A 12,550-nucleotide genomic window follows, 5' to 3' on the forward strand; every position below is an offset into this window, starting at 1 on the left:
TTTTTTTCATAGTGTTGCTGATCAGGCCAAATATCTCATCAAATCTTGACAACTTAATAACACATCTTGATTCATCACTAAGCTTTCTTATCCCTATATTTTAAATCAAAGCATTAATTAAGTTTATTATTTCAGTTTAATTCACAACTATTGATATGTTTATGCAGTTTTAGTATCACTCGTAAGTAATTATTCACATGGATTGGAATAAAGGGAACAATATAGCTAAACAAAAATATATTTTATTCATAACTGATGTTTAACAATATCTATTTCCCACTCTACTTCCATCATCCGGTAGCACATCAAGGTGCCCAGTTCACCTGTATATGCCTCCAGAAATTCAGTGGTAGAGGAAATCTTATTCAGAATCTAAAGCTCTTTTATGAGCATCAGGAGGAAAACACTGATAAGTGCATTTTGTATGCATTAGTTCGTGATATTTTTATGTTTATTTTTTGTGCATCATACTATTTCGTGTGTTATTTTGTGTTTTATTGCATTTGTGTGAATTTCATTCTCCGGGTTCTATTTGTAGGAAAAATGAAATTTAAAAGAGTTTTGAAGAGAAGAGAGGAAAAGAGAAAAGAGAAGAAAAGAAAAGAAATAGAAAAAGAGAAGAAAAGAAAAGAAAAGAAAAGAGAATAGAAAAAGAAAAAAAAGAATATTGAAGCGCGTTTGCACAACATCTTGTGCAAACGAAATTGTTTGCACAACATGTTGTGCAAACGGGAGGGAACAAGCGCGTTAGCGCTAATGTTTGTGCAAACAAAATTGTTTGCACAAAAATTTGGTGCAAACAAACATGGAGAAGCGCAATCGCGCTGAGGAGATGAGGTTAGCGCTAAACATTTGCGCAAGGAAGCTGTGCATTAGTTTCTCGGGGCAGAAAGTGTCTCGCTCGAGCGAGAGCTTGTGCTCGCTCGAGCGAGAAATACGGAAAAGAAATTTCGGAAATAGAGAGTCTCTCGCTCGAGCGAGCCGTGCGATCAGAGTTTTATTTTTAGAAAATTCCTTGGCCGAGCAGGATACAATCTTTTTAATATTTGGACATATAAATACCCTTTCAACCATCAGATTAAGGGTTCCAGAGTTGGAAAATTTCAGACGCAAGGCGGCTACAGGCTTGGGAGAAGATTTCTTCTTCTTTTCTTTTATTTTTACTTTTCATGATTAAAAACCTTGTTTGATCATGAATTTATTTATTGAGTAGTTTTCTGTTGGAACACGGTCGTTCTTCGGATTGAAAAAGAAAGTGATACCCGGTGCAGCGGAAGATTTAAAATTTTATATGGAACGATTCCATGTGGGTATCAAATTCCTACGATTAAAATTGATAATATAAAATTTAAAAAATATAAATTTTACCTTAAAATCTCGAAACGAGATTATGGACACCAACAGATTAAACTGCTCTTGTTGTATATCCCAGGAACTGATGAACGAACAATTCTTCAATCAGGTCCACGAACAGAAGTTTAATCCCTCTGATAGACTGCACTAGAAAGTCTATCAGAAGTTTCTGCAAAGAGATAGAACAGATATGATCTGCTAATTCAGACTGCAAATTCGAAATTCGCAGACTGAAAATTCTCTAAGACAGAGAGAGGGGGGCGACCGAAATTCCTAGACTGGAGGCTGGGGTTTTTGAAAATTTGAGTGTAAGTTGTGTGTAATTTCTGTACTGCAATAACTTATTTATAATGTGGGCTGCTAACAGCTTAGGGCCCATTAGTCATAAGTTCAAGCCTGACAAGTAAAGCCCGCATGTTCAGAAATTAATATAAAATTTATCGTGACTCATATTGATAAACCAATTTCACCAATGTGCACAGAAACCATTTCTGAATCTTTTAAAGTCAAGATAAATTTTCTGAATCCGAATTCAGTGGTTTCCAAAAATGTCCATCACTATGTCATTTTAGGAAATCTTACTCCCTCTACTCTTAAATAAAAAGTCCCACTTCTTTATTCACTAAATTTAACTCTTTAAATTTAATTATCTCAACGGGGATTAAAAATTCATTACTTGTGTGACCCTCAATGGTTCAGGGATACAGCTAGCCGTGGGCTCACAACTCCTTGTGACTCGGAACAACAATTTCCGACTTGCCCATCGAATCATGGTAAGAGCGCCTAGCATCATCGCCCCATGATTCCCTAGGTATCACTGATAGTGCCTGCAAGAACCAATAGATTTTGGTTAGCGTACAGTACGGTCCCTTCATCCATATATCCCGATCGAATCAACAACCATTGGTAAATCGAGAGTCGTTCGAGATTCGATAACTATGCAATGCATCTTGAAGATCAAATAGTGACATCACATGTGCTACTAAGAAACCATTTCTTAAAACACATCATGTACTCTGGCCAGAGATTCGTCACACTAATATCTCCTCAGATTGCATAGGATATCCACACTAGCAAGTATGTGGTGAATCCTTGACAACAAAGCATCGACTCCTATATGTGTCGTAACTGTACCCAATCCCGACACCTGATGACCCCAATAGAGTCAGTAAATGAGTCAAAGTACAGTACTAGCATATAGAGTCTCAATGATGTATCAAGTAGTAAGGACTAATGGTGTACAACCAAAACCGCGGACTTTATCCACTCGATAAGTGATAACCACTTGGAAAGTCCGGATAGGGTAGTTCGATCATTCATCGTATGAATATCAATTTGCATGCTTTGAACATCTCTATGTTCCATACCAATGAAACGTGGTACTCGGCATCGCAAATGCTAGTCTCAATCTCGAGCGATCCTTATCCTTATTAACGGACGGCTCAATTGACTAGGAACTGTTTAGAATATACAGTGACTATAAGATGTGTTTCATGATAGCCATCCCCATGTGCCACCACATCTTACATACACTATATTATATTCAAGGCCTTCATCTAAACATCTTATAGTATGTCACAACATAATAATATGATAAAAGATAAAGTAAATGCCATTATAAAAGTGTAAATTATATTAAACAAAAGATTGTTTATACATAGAGTCATAAAAGCCCTTAGCCACAAGTTGGCTCACCGGGCACCCACTCTTTCAATCTCCCACTTGCCCTAAAGCCAACTAGTCATACTACGTAGTCCCATTGCTTCGCGATGTTTGTCAAATAATGGTCCTGGCAAGGGCTTAGTAAGTGGATTAGCGATATTATCTGCAGAGGCCACTCTCTTGACAGTGATGTCTCCTCTTTCCACGATCTCCCGGATGATGTGGTATTTTCTCAGTACGTGTTTGGATCTTTGATGAGACCTTGGTTCCTTTGCCTGAGCAACGGCACCCGTGTTGTCACAGTACACCGGGACTGGACCAACAGCTTCAGGAATAACGCCCAACTCTTGGACGAAATTCCTCATTCAAACGGCCTCTTTAGCAGCAGCTGATGCCGCAATGTATTCTGCCTCAGTGGTGGAATCCGCTGTGGTGTCCTGCTTGGAACTCTTCCAAGAGACAGCACCGCCATTGAGCATGAACACAAATCCAGAAGTTAACTTCGAGTCATCCACATCACTTTGGAAGCTAGAGTCGGTATAGCCTTCCAATTTCAGTTCTCTTCCTCCATAAACCATGAATACATTCTTAGTTCTTCTCAAGTACTTAAGAATATCCTTCACGGCTTTCCAATGCATTTGACCGGGATTGGCTTGATATCTGCTCGTGACACTCAGAGCAAATGCCACATCCGGTCTGGTGGATATCATCCCATACATGATACTCCCTATGGCTGACGCATATGGTATGTGTGTCATTTTCTCTATCTTTTCGTCAGTCTTGGGACACATAGACTTGGATAGAGAGACTCCATGACACATAGGTAGATGTCCTCTCTTGGACTCATCCATTGAAAACCTTTTCAATATAATGTTGATGTAGGTAGCTTGAGTAAGTCCTATCATTCTCTTAGATCTATCTCTATAGATCTGTATCCCTAGAATATAGGACGCCTCACCCAAATCCTTCATCGAGAATCTACCTGATAATCATATCTTTGTTGACTGCAACATTCCTACATCATTCCCAATGAGTAAGATGTCATCAACATAAAGTACTAAGAATGTCACAGCATCCTTAACTACTTTCTTGTACACGCACGGTTCCTCCGGGTTCTTGATGAAACCAAAATCCTTTATTGTTTCATCAAATTTCTGGTTCCAACTTCTTGATGCTTGTTTGAGACCATAGATCGATCTCTGAAGCTTGCATACCTTATGCTCGCTTCCCATGGATGTGAATCCCTCGGGCTGCATCATATAGATTTCTTCCTTAATGTTTCCATTAAGAAATGCAGTCTTCACATCCATTTGCCATATCTCATAGTCATACCATGCTGCTATAGCAATAAGAATTCTTATGGACTTGAACATTGCGACTGGTGAAAAAGTTTCATCATAGTCAACTCCTTGTCTTTGAGTATAACCTTTTGCCACCAATCGTGCCTTGTAGGTCAGTACCTTTCCATCAGGCCCAAGTTTTCTCTTATAGGTCCATTTACACCCTATTGGAACAATTCCATCGGGAGGATCTACTAAAGTCCAAACTTGGTTTGTATGCATCGAATCCATTTCCGACTGCATAGCTTCAAGCCATAAATTCGAATCTGCATCAGAAATTGCTTCCTTGAAGTTTCTTGGATCACATCTAATGTCGGGTTCACTTTGATCCCCTTCAAGAAGAAAACCATATCTAATAGGAGGCCTAGAAGTCCTGTCGGATCTTCTAGTAATAAGCGTGTCAATCAATGGTTCCTGAGGTGTAGGATCATTATTTTGTATCTTGGGTTCTTCTCGAATTTCTTCGAGTTCCATCATCTTTCCTTTCTTATCCAATAAGAACTCCTTCTCCAAGAAGGTGGCATTCCTTGAAACAAACACTTTTGTTTCAGTAGGATGATAGAAATAATATCCGATTGAATTCTTCGGATACCCTACAAAATAACATAAGGTGGATCGACTATCCAACTTATCTCCCACTGTCTGCTTCACGTAAGCAGGACATCCCCAAATCCTCAAGTACGAATACTTAGGAGCTTTGCCATTCCATAACTCGTATGGTGTTTTGTTCACTGCTTTAGTGTGAACGTTGTTCAACAACAATACCGCCGTTTCAAGAGCATAGCCCCAAAACGAAGGTGGGAGCTCAGTGAAGCTCATCATGGATCAAACCATGTCCAACAAAGTTCGATTGCGACGCTCCGAAACACCATTAAGCTGAGGTGTCATAGGAGGAGTCCACTGAGAGAGAATCCCATTCTCTTTTAGATAGCTCAAAAATTCGGTACTCAAGTATTCTCCACCTCGATCTGATCGAAGTGCTTTAATCCTCTTACCTAGTTTGTTTTCTACTTCAGCCTTGAATTCTTTGAACTTTTCAAATGATTCAGACTTATATTTCATCAAATATAAGTAACCATACCTAGAATAATCATCAGTAAAGGTAATGAAGTAGGTGTGACCAAATTTTGTACCAATACTAAATGGTCCGCAAACATCCGTATGGATCAAATCCAATAGATTTTGACTATGCTCAGGTTTTCCTTTGAAAGGAGATTTAGTCATTTTTCCTTTCAGGCAGGACTCACAAGTAGGTAGAGAGTTAATATCAGACATATCAAACATGCCCTCTCCCACTAGCTTGTTCATCCTCCTTGATGAAATATGACCTAGCCTAGCATGCCAAAGGTTTGCCGGGTTTTGACTATCGATTTTCCTTTTGTTTGTTGTTACTGGTTTATCAACATAATTTATTGGAACGTCTTTTAATTTTAAGTTATATAGATCGTTTTCAAGTTGTCCATTTCCAATCAAACATTCATTTTTGTAAATATTGCAAATCCCATTCACAAAATTGCAAGAAAAACCATCTCTATCAAGCATAGAAACAGAAATAATGTTTTTAATCAAGTCTGGAACAAATAAAACATCTCTCAAAAGTAACTTAAAATCGTTCTGCAAAATTAAATAAACTTCTCCCACAGCTTTGGCTTCAACTCTAGAACCATTTCCGAGCCTCAACTGGGTCTCACCCATTCTAAGCTTGCGACTTCTTGTCATCACCTGCAAATCATTGCAAATGTGAGATCCACATCCGGTATACAATACCCAAGAAGTAGTATTAAGTGAAACATTTATTTCAATATAAAACATACCCTTCGCAGTTCGCAACTGCTCTAGATATTCCTTGCAGTTACGTTTCCAATGAACGGGTTTCTTGCAGTGATGGCAAACATCCTTGGACTTTTCCATGTTTGAAGCCTTTGTCTTGTTCTTCTTCTCGGGTCCGGTTTTCTTGGATGGGGCAGAACGTTTCTTACCCTTTGTACTTGGCCCCTTCTTAGCAGAAGAAGAGGAGCCCACCAGGAGAACCGGTTTATCCTTCTTTAAAGTGGCTTCATAAGTTACAAGCATATTGACCATCTCTTCAAGGGAGGCCTCTATCTTGTTCATATTGAAATTCACCACAAAACCGTCAAATGATGAAGGAAGAGAGAGAAGTAATAAGTCCACATTGAGTTCATGCTCCAATACCAAATCAAGCGTTACCAACTTCTGAATGAGTCAAATCACGCGTACCCCATGATCACGGACCAAAGTCCCTTCACGCATGCGACACGTCATTAACTCTTTTACAGTAGAGAACCTTTCAGCTCTCGATTGAGCCCCAAAAAGTTCCTTGAGTTGTACGTGAATGTCAGCAGCATTCACGGTATCCTCAAATCGCCTCTGGAGTTCATCAGACATCGAAGCTTGCATATAACATTTGACCTTGATATCATGGTCCCACCATTTATCAAGTTTGGCCAACTTTTCCGGACTTATATCAGCTGGTGCTTCCTTCGGAGGAGATTTTTCTAACACATAGAACATCTTCTCCGAGGTCAAGACAATCTTCAACTTACGGAACCATTCCGTATAGTTTGCGCCAGTCAGTTTATTTTGTTCGAGAATAGAGAATACTGGATTGCGCGAATTCATCTTAATGAAATACTGAAAAGAAACAGACAATAATCAGTGATTGTTTAATTAATTTACTAAGACATAAAATAGGTGAAATTTATTTTATGAATCTCACTCCCACTATTTTAACGATTTCACTACCCTCTAGTGAAAACGAGAAACATTTTCTTTAGTGGGAACATGGAGTCCAATTGACAAACTATAGTCCCAAATAATATCAGCCAACCATAATTTTCAAAAGGTAGAGCCCAATTGCTTCCAAAGCAACCTTCATGTTTTTAACTCATGTCCAATAAGGGCCCAATAATATGACGCCGTTTATTGTGACATGTCAAGATGACCCATCAATATCAAGTTGTGATGGACGGTTGCCATGTGGATCCCCAATAATATGAGCCAATTCCATGGGAGTTCCATCCAACTTACAACATGTGTCGATCCAATGTACAACTTTCCGACGAACGGGCCCCCCAATAATATGAGCCGGACCGTATCCGCGGGTAGCATCTCATACATTGATCGTTGATGGAAGGTAGGAACATTTAAACAATATTTAAATTTCCTTTATATATCTTGATATCAATTTTAAATCATATTTAAAATGAGGGATTTTAATTTTGAAAATTTGTCTCATCATTTAAAATTTGTATGCTTGCGGGATTCATACAATTTAGTCTAAACATGCATACAACGATAATATCATATATTATATTTTAGGATGATCGATTCCATTACTAATCGACCCGTGGTTGCCAATCACGAGTCTAAGTCAAATCCTAGGTGATATGCAAGTATGCAATGCAATCCTATTACATTGTACTTCCAATTTACATTTCTTCAGTCTTTATCATTGCTTGCTGGTCCCACCTCCATCTTCAAAAACTCCCACTGTTTCTAGTGAATTTACAATAAATTACTATGACAAATAAAGGGATACATTGTAGGGGTGGGAACGGGCCATAAACCAGGCCCACTTTTATTACAAATGATAAAATCAAATTTGGGCCATAAACCAGGCCCATTAATAAAACCCAATAATCAATAATAAAGTCAAATGTAAACAACCTAAAATACACCTATAATATTGGTCATGGCAATCGATCATCCTTATCCAATAATATTTAATTCAAAAATTAATTTATTGGATATCATGCAATGACAATAAATATAAATAGATAAAATCATATTTCATACATAAAATCTTATTTTATATATAAAATCATATTTTATCTAGTTTATCCATAAAATCATATTTTACATATAAAATCCAATTTTATACATAAAATCATATTTTATTATCAATTGTACCAAAATTAATAATTAAAGATTTAATTTATGGGATTAAATTTATAAATTTCCAAAATTCAAAATTTATCCAAAAATTAATTTTCTTAAAAATTTTTGAGCTCAAACAATTTTGACCCATTGCCTCGTGGACCAACTGAAACAATTTTCAATCAGGCCAAAAACTGGGCCCAAAACCATTTTGGGCTAGAATTCATAATTCACGAAAAAATTTAATTTTTAATAAAAAAAAAAAATTTCTGGGCAGCCCGGGACAATCCTGGGCTGCCCGCCCGTCGCTGGGCTAGACTCGTCCAGCCCAGCCGCTGGGCCGCTCCATGCGGCCCAGCTGCGCGGGCTAGGGCAACGCTGTTGAGGCGAACAATTTTGAGCTGAAGCCCTCTACTATTCAACTGATCCAACTGCAAGCAAGATTTGGGGGCACATCTGTGGAAGATCCCTACGCTCATCTGAAGCATTTTCTATCGATCTACGACACGTTTAGGGTTAATGGGGTAACATCTGATGCAGTGCGACTGCGGTTATTCCCATTCTCTCTTCAAGGTGAAGCTGTTGAGTGGCTAGATGATTTGCCTGCGGGTTCCATCACTACATGGAACCAACTTATTCAGACTTTTTTGATCAAGTATTTTCCTTCTACGAAGATGGCAAAGTTATTTTCAGATATTATCTCATTCAAGCAAAAGGAGGGTGAATCTTTACATGCGACATGGACCAGATTCAAGAAGATGTTGAGGATGTGTCCTCAGCATAACTTAACTCAAAGCCAGCAGACTCAGACGTTCTACAATGGAGCCGATCAGTCGGTTCGATCTATGCTGAATGTTGCGGCTAATGGATGTTTATTCAGGAAGACGCCAGCTGAAGCCTGGGAGATCATTGGCAACATGGCAAAGAGTAACATTGGGTGGCCGGATGTAAAGAGAGAGAAGAAGGCTGGAGTTTTAGAGGTCGATTTTTTAATGGCCCTGAATGCGAAGATCGACGCGCTGACACACCAAGTGGCACTCATGAAAATAGCACCGGTCAATCAAGCACAAGGGAATATGCAACAATACCAGCAATTGTTTGAAGTTGAGGCTGTGAATTTTATGGGCAATCAAGGAAGGCAGACATACAACTCAAACAACAACTACAGTCAGAACTGGCAGGCCAAGCAAGAGGAGAAAAAGCCGAGTTTTGAGGAGATCATGATGAAGTACGTGGCGGGTACTGAGGCTCGCTTGCAAAATCAGGAGAGCATGCTGCAGAAGCTGGAAATTTAGATGAGTCAGATCGCAACCCAATTATCAACCCGGCCTGCTAGAGCTTTAACAAGTAACACTGAACCAAATCCCAGAGGCGTGAAAGCTATCATGGTCGTGACTCAAGCACAATCTGAGGAGCAGTAGATGGGCGAAAAGAATAGGATGGAGGGGCCGAAAATTGGAGAGTTCAAGGAGGATGCGCGGACTGAAAAATCCTCCAAGGCAGGTAAGAAAGGTAAGACTTCAAAATTTTAAGTTAATGATAATGTTGATATTTCTACCTTACCTTTCCCTCATAGAGCTAAGCAATTGTTATTTGATTCTAAATGTAAAAATTTTCTTGAAATCTTCAAGAAACTGCATATTAACATACCTTTTGCAGATGCTTTAGCTCAGATGCCGAATTATGCGAGATTTATGAAGGACTTGCTGAAAAACAAGAAGAAATTGGATGATATTACGCAAGTCACGATGAAGGAGGAGTTCTCAGCGGTGTTGAACAAGAAGCTTCCACCAAAAGTGCAAGATCCAGGGAGTTTTTCTATACCCTGTCAAATTGGAAGTTTGTCTTTTAATAATGTTTTGTGTGATCTAGGGTCGAGCATAAATTTAATGCCATATTCTTTTGCTCGAAAATTAGGTGCAGAGAATATTGAACCTGCTGCTATATCTCTCAAATTTGCTGATGGTTCTATTAAATATCCGAGAGGAGTAGTAGAGAATGTCCTAGTCAAGATAGACAAGTTGATTTATCCTGTAGATTTTGTTATTCTTGACATGGATGAGGATGGTGAGGTGCCTATGATTTTAGGGCATCCTTTTCTTGCTGCTAGTAGGGCGTTAGTTGATGTTGAGAGAGGAGAGTTAGTTTTGAGACTGAACGATGAGCAAGTTATATTTAAAATGTTAAAGTCGGCTACTATGAGCCCAATTTTAAAATCTTGCTCTGCGATTAATTTGGTTGATATGATTCATGATTATGATGATGAATGTTTGCAGGTACAACTCTCTGTAGGAATTAGTCCCTTGCACAATTTCTTTAACGGTGTAGCATGCAAGTGCATGACTGACCTGAGTTTTTCACAAATGGTGGATAAACCACCTTGAATTTCGCCACTTAAGAGAGGAGTATAGTCGGGCTATAGACTAAAAATTTAGCGCTGACTGGGAGGCAACCCAGTGTTTTTTCTTTTGCTTTTTATTTTGTTTTTGTTTTGTTTTGTTTTATTATTTTTGTTTCTCTCCCATGCCAGTTTGCCTTGCCTGCTGATTTATCTAGACTGAGGCTACCATCACCAAGGATACAGTCAAGAAGGAAGAGAATGAATAAAAAACCAGGGGAGTATTATTTTCGTTTTCATGGTGTTTTTGTTTGTTTGCATTCTGTTCATTGTTCTGAAGCATTGAGGGTAATGCTTTGGATAAGTATGGGGGGGTAGACTAGTTCATTGCATTGGTTATTATCTATTGTGTTCATTTTGTTTGCATTCATTTGGTTTAGTTTTTGTGTTTGGTTTGTAATCATGCATATCATTTTGTTGTTGTTTGTGTTGTCTTGCATGAGTAGGATGAGTCATGGTAGCCTATGATGATGAAGTTTTTTTGAAGAAAAAATTGGATTTTTGAAAAAATTTGCTCTTGACTGGACATGAGAAACTGTAAGTTGAACCGGAAATATTTATAAGCACTTGTGTTAGACCAGTGGATTGTAGCGAAAGATTTGAGGAAGTTTCTGTCTGTTTGACCATTGCACGGCAATAGGTGGTTTGTGGATCTTGATTGTGTTCTATGAATTTTGATGAGGCTCTAGTTTACACTTATGATCTTAGGCGCACCTAGAAAAAAAAATTTATATACAATTCCATCCGAGCCTTGAAAGGATTAAAATCCTATAAACGATTAAATTTAAGGCTAAGTATGTGAATTAAATGGGATTTATGCTCCATCCGGGCTATAGACGAGGGGATTAGAAAGAAAAAATAGAATGATTTTTCGTATCCTAGCCAGTTATAGCTAAGTCAGCGGGTAATTATTGGGGCTAAAGCAATACCGGATGCAAAATACGGAGGTGTGTAATTCATTATCTCAAGGGAGGTGGGATTTTGTCTAGAGGCCGTTGGGAGGAATGTGCACTTGAAGAGTGAAACTTGCACTGATTTGTCATAGGTCGCTAAGCAGATATGAGACGAATTCGGTCTAATTTGTATGAAACTGGAATGACATTTCACACACGCACATTCACGTTAAACCGAAAGTATATTATGAAAAGTTGAGAGCATGTCTGTGTTTTTGGTTTTGTGATTGAACTTCTCGGAGGCTGTGCACATTTATGAATCATCCTTACTTATGTTTTTGTGTGCATTATGTTTTGCATGTCTTGCTCAAGGGCGAGCAAGAGTTAAGTATGGGGGTGTTGATAAGTGCATTTTGTATGCATTAGTTCGTGATATTTTTATGTTTATTTTGTGTGCATTCATACTATTTTGTGTGTTATTTTGTGTTTTATTGCATTTGTGTGAATTTCATTCTCCGGGTTCTATTTCCTAATGAAATTTAAAAGAGTTTTGAAGAGAAGAGAGGAAAAGAGAAAAGAGAAGAAAAGAAAATAAATAGAAAAAGAGAAAAGAGAAGAAAAGAAAAGAGAATAGAAAAAGAAAAAAAAAGAAGATTGAAGCGCGTTTGCACAATATCTTGTGCAAACAAAATTGTTTGCACAACATGTTGTGCAAACGGGAGGGAACAAGTGCGTTAGCGCTAGTGTTTGTGCAAACGAAATTGTTTTGCACAACAATTTGGTGCAAACAAACATGGAGAAGCGCAATCGCGCTGAGGAGATGAGGTTAGCGCTAAACGTTCGCGCAAGGAAGCTGTGCATTAGTTTCTCGGGACAAAAAGTGTCTCGCTCGAGCGTGAGCTTGTGCTCACTCGAGCGAGAAATACGGAAAAGAAATTTCGGAAACAGCGAGCCGCGCGATCAGAGTTTTATTTTTAGAAAATTCCTTGGCCGAGCAGGATACAATC

Source organism: Henckelia pumila, chromosome 4, assembly GCF_033568475.1.
Source record: "Henckelia pumila isolate YLH828 chromosome 4, ASM3356847v2, whole genome shotgun sequence".
NCBI lineage: Eukaryota > Viridiplantae > Streptophyta > Magnoliopsida > Lamiales > Gesneriaceae > Henckelia > Henckelia pumila.